This window comes from Ursus maritimus, unplaced genomic scaffold (assembly GCF_017311325.1).
Source record: "Ursus maritimus isolate PB19 unplaced genomic scaffold, ASM1731132v1 scaffold_8, whole genome shotgun sequence".
In the NCBI taxonomy this organism is placed as follows: domain Eukaryota; kingdom Metazoa; phylum Chordata; class Mammalia; order Carnivora; family Ursidae; genus Ursus; species Ursus maritimus.
The window spans coordinates 33738305-33745901 of record NW_024426996.1 but is presented as its reverse complement, the minus strand read 5'-3'; the positions used below and the strand labels follow the sequence as shown (position 1 = coordinate 33745901).

The window sequence follows — 7597 nt, the reverse complement described above, 5'->3', positions numbered from 1 at the left end:
CAAAAAAAAATTGAATGGCTTTTTGTTTTATTGATGTTTTTTCTATAAAATCCCTCCTTGGAATTCAATTGATTTCTGCTCCAAGTCTTTTTTTTTTTTTTTTTCTTCTCTCTTTTATTCTACTTACTTTGGATTTGTTAGTCTTTTCCTAGTTTCCTTTTATGGGAACTTACAGTATTGATTTTGATCTTATTGGTTTTCTTTCTCTTTTTTAGAGGGGGGAGGGGCAGAGAGAAAGAGAGAGAGAGAATCTTAAGCTGGCTCCACACCCAGTGCTAAGCTGAAATCAAGAGTTGGAAACTTAAGCGACTGAGCCACTCAGGCACCCTGATCTTTCTTGTTTTCTAATAATGAATTCAATGCTATAAATTTCCCTCTAAGCACTGTTTTCATTGCATCCTACAAATTTTGATAAACTGTGTTTTCTTTTTTTAGTTCAAAATATTTTTGAATTTCTATTGAGATTACTTCTTTGCTGTATTATTTTTAAATTTTTAATTCTAATATAGCTTAACATACAGTGTTATATTTGTTTTAGATGTAAAATAGAGTGATTCAGTGCATCTGTACATTGCTCAGTGCTCATCATGATAAATGTACTCTTAATCCCCATCACCTAGTTCACCCAACCACCCACCCACCTCCCCTCTGGTAACTATCACTTTGTTCTCTATGGTTAAGAATATGTTTCTTACTTTTTCTTTCTCTCTTTTTCCCTTGCTCTTTGTTCTGTTTCTTAAATTCTACATGAGTAAAATCATATGGTATTTGTCTTTCTCTGAATGACTTATTTTACTTATTTCATTATACTCTCTAGTTTCTTCCCTGTTGTTGAAAATGACAAGATTTCATTCCTTTTTATGGCTGAATTATATTCCATTGTATACATATAACGCATTTTCTTTATTCATTCATTTATCAATGGACATGGACTGTTTCCATAATTTGGCTATTGTAATAATGCTGCTATAAACACAGGGGTGCAGGCATCCCTTTGAATTAGTGTTTTTGTATTTTGGGGGTAAATACCCAATAGTGCAATTGCTGGATCCTAGGGTAGTTATATTTTTAACTTTTTTTTTAAAGATTTTATTTATTTGAGAAAGAGAGAGTGTATGTGCAAGCACAAGATGGAGGAGGGGCAGAGGGAGAAGCAGACCCCCACTGAGCAGAGAGCCCTACACAGGGCTCCAACCCAGGATCTTGGGATCATGACCTAAGCCGAAGGCAGATGCTTAACTGACTGAGCCACCCAGACACCCCTCTATTTTTAACTTTTTGAGAAAACTCCATACTTTTTTCCACAATGGGTACACCAGTTTGCATTCCTACCAACTGTGCAAGCCAATTCCTTTTTCTCCACATCCTCCCCCCCAACACTTGTTGTTTCTTGTGTTTTTGATCTTAGCCACTCTGACAGGTGTGAGGTGATAATCTCGTAGTTTTGATTTGCATTTCCCTCATGATCAGTGATGTTAAGCATCTTTTCATGTGTTTGTTGGCCATCTGTATGTCTTTTTTGGAGAAATGTCTGTTCATGTCTTTTGCCCATTTTCTAATTGGATTTTTTGTGTTTTTTGGGTATTGAGTTTTATAAGTTCTTTATATATTTTGGATACTAATGCTTTATTGGATATGTCTTTGGCAAATATCTTCTCCCATTCATTAGGTTGCCTTTCAGTTTTGAGGATTGCTTCCCTTGCTGTGCAGAAGCTTTTTATTTTGATGTAGTCCCAATAGTTTATTTTTGCTTTTATTTCCCTTGCCTCAGGAGGTATCTAGAAAACGGTTGCTACAGCTGATGTCAAAGAGGTTACTGCCTGTATTCCTTTCTAGGATTTTTATGGTTTCAGGTCTCACATTTAGGTCTTTAATCTACTTTGAGTGTATTTTTGTATTTGGTGTAAGAAGGTGCTCCAGTTCTGTTCTTTGGCTTGTAGCTCTCCAGTTTTCCTAACACCATTTGTTGAAGAGTCTCTCTTTTTGTCATCGTATATTCTTTCCCCCTTTTGTCAAAAATTAATTGACCATATAATTGTGGATTTATTTTGGGATTTTCTATTCTGTTCTATTGATCTATGTGTTTATTTTTGTGCCAGTACCAAACTGTTTGGATTACTTCAGTTTTGTAACGTAACTTGGATTCTGGAATTGTGATACTTCGCTTTGTTTCTCTTTTTCAAGATTGTTTTAGCTATTTGGGGTCTTTTGTGTTTCCATAAAATTTTAGGATTGCTTATTCTAGTTCTATGAAAAATGCTGTTGGTATTTTGATAGGCAATGCATTAAATGCATAGATCACTTTGGGCAGTATAGACATTTTAACAATATTTGTTCTTCCAACCCATGATCATGGGATGTCTTTCCATTTTTTTATGTCAACTTCAATCTCTTTTATCAACGTTTTATAGTTTTCAGAATATGGGTCTTTCATCTCTTTGTTTAAGTTAGTTCCTAAGTATTTCTTTGTATTTGGTGCATTTTTAAACGGGGTTGTTTTCTTTTCTTTTTTTTTTTTTTTTTAAAGATTTTTATTTATTTATTTATTCGACAGAGACAGACACAGCCAGCGAGAGAGGGAACACAAGCAGGGGGAGTAGAAGAGGAAGACGCAGGCTCATAGCAGAGGAGCCTGATGTGGGGCTCGATCCCGTAACGCCGGGATCACGCCCTGAGCCAAAGGCAGACGCTTAACCGCTGTGCCACCCAGGCGCCCCTAAATGGGGTTGTTTTCTTAACTCCCCTTTCTGCTGCTTCATTATTAGTGTATGGAAATGCAACAGATTCCTATACATTGATTTTATATCCTGCGACTTTACTGAATTCATTTATCAGTGCTAGTTTTTTTGATGAAGCCTTTAGGGTTTTCTATATATAGTAGCATGTCATCTTGACTGTTGTATTATTTAGAAGAGTGTTGTTTAATCTTTAAATATTTGGGGATTTTTCAGTTATCTTTCTGTTATTGATGTAATTCCTTTGAGATCTGAGAGCAGATGTATGATTTTTATTTTTAAAAATGATCTAAGTTGTGTTTTAGGTTATTACTGATTTTTGTTTGCTGAATGTGTCCATGCCTGAGAGAAGGTTGTTGAAATCACTAACAATGATGGTGGATTCATCTATTTCTCGTTGCAGTTCTATCAGTTTTTACCTTACATAGTTTGACAATTTTTTTAGACACATACACATCAAATATTCTTATGTCTTCGTGCATTGTTCACTTCTTTATTATTACATAATTTCCTTCTTTATTGCTGATAACTTATCTTGCTTTGAAGTCTGCTCTGTCTGAAGAGCTACTCCTGTTCTCTTTTGATTAGTGTTAGCATAGTATATTTTTTGTCCAACTATTTACTTTTGATCCATATGGTTCATATATTTAAAGTGGGTTTTTTTGAGACAACATATACTTTAGTCTTTTTTTTTTCTTTTTTTTTTTGATCCACTCTGACAAACTTTGCTGTTTAATTGGTGTGTTTAGGTTGTTGACATCCAAAGTGATCATTGGCATATCTACCATATCCATTGCTCTTTTCTATTTGTTTTTTCTTCTTTTTTTTTTTTTTTTGGTGCTCCATTGTTTTTGTCATGGTTTTAACTGAGCATTTTATGTAATTCCATTTTCTTTCCTTTCTTAGCATATCAGTTATACTTCCTTTTTACTTTTTTTAAATTGCCCTAGAATTTGCAGTATACCTGTACAACTAATTCAAGTCCACTTTCAAATAACACTGTACCAATTCACAGGTAGTGTAATTTATAACAAAATAATCCTTATTCCTCCCTCTTATCTCTCGTATCATTGCTGTCATTCATCTTACTTATATATATGTATACCTAACCAAATATACATACATAAAATACATGCATAAGCATACATAGTCAAGTACATTATTAGTATTACTTTGAGCAAACTCTTATCTGTTAGCTCAGTAAAGATAAGAAAAATTAAACTTTTTATTTTTCCTTTGCTTAATCCCTTTTGATACTCTTCCTCACTGTATGTAGATCCAAGTTTCTGACCTATATTATTCCCTTCTATCTTACTGAAAATGAATTCCTTCAATTTTTGTTTGTCTGAGAATATCTCTTATTTTTTTCTTCTTTACTTTTGAAGGATAACTTCTCAGGTAGAATTTCTAGATTGGTGGGGGTTCATTTTTTGTTTTGTTTTGTTTTCTCTCAACGCTAAGATATATTTTCTTCTTGTTTGCATGATTTCTGAAACATCAGATGAGTTTTTATCTTTGTTTCTCTATGAATAATATATATTTTTTACCCCCTTTGGCTTCTTTCAGGATTTTTTCATATCTTCTGTGGTTTGAAGATGATGTGCTTAGGTATATGGTTTTTTGTTTTTGTTTTTGGTGAGGGAGCATTTTTCCTACTTATTGATCTCTGGGCTTCCTGAGTTTGTGGTTTGGTGTCTGACATTAATTTGGAAGAAATGTTCAGTAATTATTACTTCAAATATTTCTTTTGTTCTTCTGTCCTTTCTCCTTCTGGTATTTCCATTATGTGTATGTTATATCTTTTGTAGTTATCCCACAGTTTTTGAATTTTCTATTCTTTGTTCTTCAGTCTTTATTTTCTTTGTTTTTTGGTTTTCAGTTATTACTGATATATCCTCTAGCTCAGAGAGTCTTTCCTCAATTGTGTCCAGACTATTGATAAGCCCATTAAAGGCCTATTTCATTTCTGTTATAGTGTTTTGTTTTGTTTTGTTTTTCTAGAACTTCTCTTGGTTCTTTTTAGGATTTCCATCTCTCTGCTTACATTGCCCATCTGTTCTTGTATGCTGTCTACCTTATCCATTAGAGCCTTTAGCATATTAATCATAGTTGTTTTAAATTTTTGGTCTGATAATTCCAACATCCCTGCCATGTCTGATTATGATGCTTGCTCTGTGCCTTTAAGTTGTGGTGTTTTTTGTTTGTTTGTTTTTGTTTTTTGTTATGCGTTGTGATTTTTCTTGATACCTGGACATGATGTCCTGGGTGAAAACTGTTATAAGTAGGTCTTTAGTAGTGTGGTGGTGAGGAGTGGGGGAAAAGAATCATTCTATAGTCCTATGATTAGGTCTCAGTCTTTAGTGAGCCTATTCCTCTGGTTTGTGAACTTCACAAGAGTTCCTCAGATTTTTCTGGGACAGGTGGGATAGGATGGCTAGATGGGGCTGAAGTTGGATATTCCCATTCCTCTGTGTTGAAGGTTAGGGCCAGCTGAAGTTGAGTAATTCCCCACTCCCAGGTCAGTTAGGCTCTGATAATATCTATCCCAATGTTAGGCTTTGGTTAACTAGTTTCACCTTGAGGGCAGGCCTTGTTAAGAACAGAGTGTTCTGGTATATTTTAAAATGTTTCCTCTTTCCCTTTTCTTGTTGGAAGCAAGAAGGAATTTTTCTCTTGTATTTACAATGAGATTTGTCTTTCCCAGTTTTTTGTTTGTTTGTTTTAGAGTTTCTTTAATCAATCTGAACAAAGTTTCTACTTGTCCTTAAGGATTATGTTTTGCTTGATTTATTCCTAAGGATTTCATATATTTTTTATTTTACTGTACAAGATATTTTTCAGTAAATGAGTTTTAACTCTGATTTCATACTGCTGATCTATAAACTGTCATTAAAAATTACTGTCATTCCAGTTGAGAAACTTCTGTTCTTAATCCATTCATATACAGCTTTAACTGACCTATTTGGGGACCTCACTGTCTTTAGCACTAACTAGGTTAATGGCTCAATGTCATTGCCTTGCGTGTTTACCCAAATTATGTCTCTAGTTTCCTGAAATCAGGAATGCAGTATCTTCAAGGTGATTTCAGTGACAGGTTTATGTACTAAGAATATCAAGGCCTGTAATTTAATGAGTATATTATAAGTAAGAGTCTCAGTGATGAAAAATGTGACATCAGCATCACTATCACTACTCTGATGTAGGTAATGATGTAATCATGTCATTCATTTTAAATGTTATTTATTTAGGCTGGGTATAATATACTTTATTGATGGTACAAAACAAGGGAGGGCTCCCTGAGCCCCTCCTCTTCTTCAGGGGGTCTGGGATAGAAACTGTATAGAGGTTGGGAGATTTTCAGTATGTTGGGGGATGAGTTGGGGCAGACTCCCCAGCAGCTGAGGGTCTCCCTCTTCCTCTTGCTCTCACTGGGGCTGGTGGTCCAGGGAACTCTTACTTCTTAGAGGCCATGTGGACCATGAGGTCCACCACTCGGTTGCTATAGCCAAATTCATTGTCATACCAGGAAATGAGCTTGACAAAGTGGTTATCAAGAGCAATGCCAGCCCCAGCATGGAAGGTGGAAGAGTGGGTGTCACTGTTAAAGTAACAGGAGACCACCTCATCCTCAGTGTAGCCCAGCATGTCCCTGAGGGCGCCCTCTGATGCCTGCTTCACCACTTTCTTGATGTCATCATACTTGGCAGCTTTCTTCAGGCAGCAGGTCAGATCCATGACTGACACGTTGAGGATAGGGAAACAGAAGGCCATGCCAGTAAGCTTCCCATTCATCTCAGGGACGATCTTGCCTATAGCCATGGTGGTGCCAGTGGGAACAGGGTTGATGTTCTGTGCAGCCCCTCAGCCATCATACCACAGCTTCCCAGAGGGGCTGTCCATGGTCTTCTGGGTGGTAGTCATGACATGGCCTGTGGTCATGAGTCCCTCCACAATGCCAGAGTTGTCTTAGATGACCTTGGCTAGAGGGGCCAAGAAGTTGGTGGTGCAGGAAGCATTGCTGACAATTTTGAGGGAGCTGTCATACTTCTCATGGTTCATACTCATCACAAACATGGGTGCATCAGCAGAAGGGGCAGGGATGATGACACTCTTGGCCCCACCCTTCTAGTGAGCCCTAGTCTTCTCCATGCTGGGGAAGACCCCAGTGGATCCACATCATATTCAGCACCAGTATCACCCCTATTTGATCTGGCTGGATCTTGCTCCTGAAAGATACAAAGGGTTTTCCATTGGTGACAGATTTCTCTTTTTCAGCTTTGACTGTGTGGTTGGATTTGCCATGGGTGAAATCATATTGGAACATGTAGACCTTGTAGTACAGGTCAATGAAGGGATCATTGATGGTGACAATGTCCACTTTACCAGATTTAAAAGCCCAGTATGGTGACTAGAAGCCCAGTATGGCCAAATCTGTTTACTCTGACTTTCACCATCATGTATCAGGGATGTGGCTGACACTGCACAAGAAGATGCAGCTCTCTGTCAAACAGGGAGGAGCAGAAAGCCTCATTTTAAATTTTAATTAATACTCCAGTCTCTAATCATTACAGTTCTGTCTAAAATAATTAATATCTTTTTAAATGACACTGTTCAAATGCTTTCAAAATTTCCATTGCAAATACAGTAAAATCTGTTTTCTTAAATTTGCTATTTAAGATTAAGAAAATATATGGCTTTAAACAATTCTCTCAGTTTTCTTTTACCAACTTTTTCTTACCTATAGATCGTCTCATCACACTAAAGTTCCATTCAAAACAAGCTCCTGAGAAATCCTCTAATAATCTGAGCAACTTCATGCCTATATGCTTTTTCTATGTTGTTTACTCCAGCTAGAAACTCTT

The 7597-nt window shown here is 36.4% G+C and overlaps 1 pseudogene; it reads right to left on the bottom strand.

Moving 5' to 3' along the window:
• Window positions 1-5393: 5393 nt before the first annotated feature.
• On the bottom strand, window positions 5394-7379 carry LOC103672762 (annotated as a pseudogene).
• Between the last annotated feature and the right edge of the window lie 218 nt (window positions 7380-7597).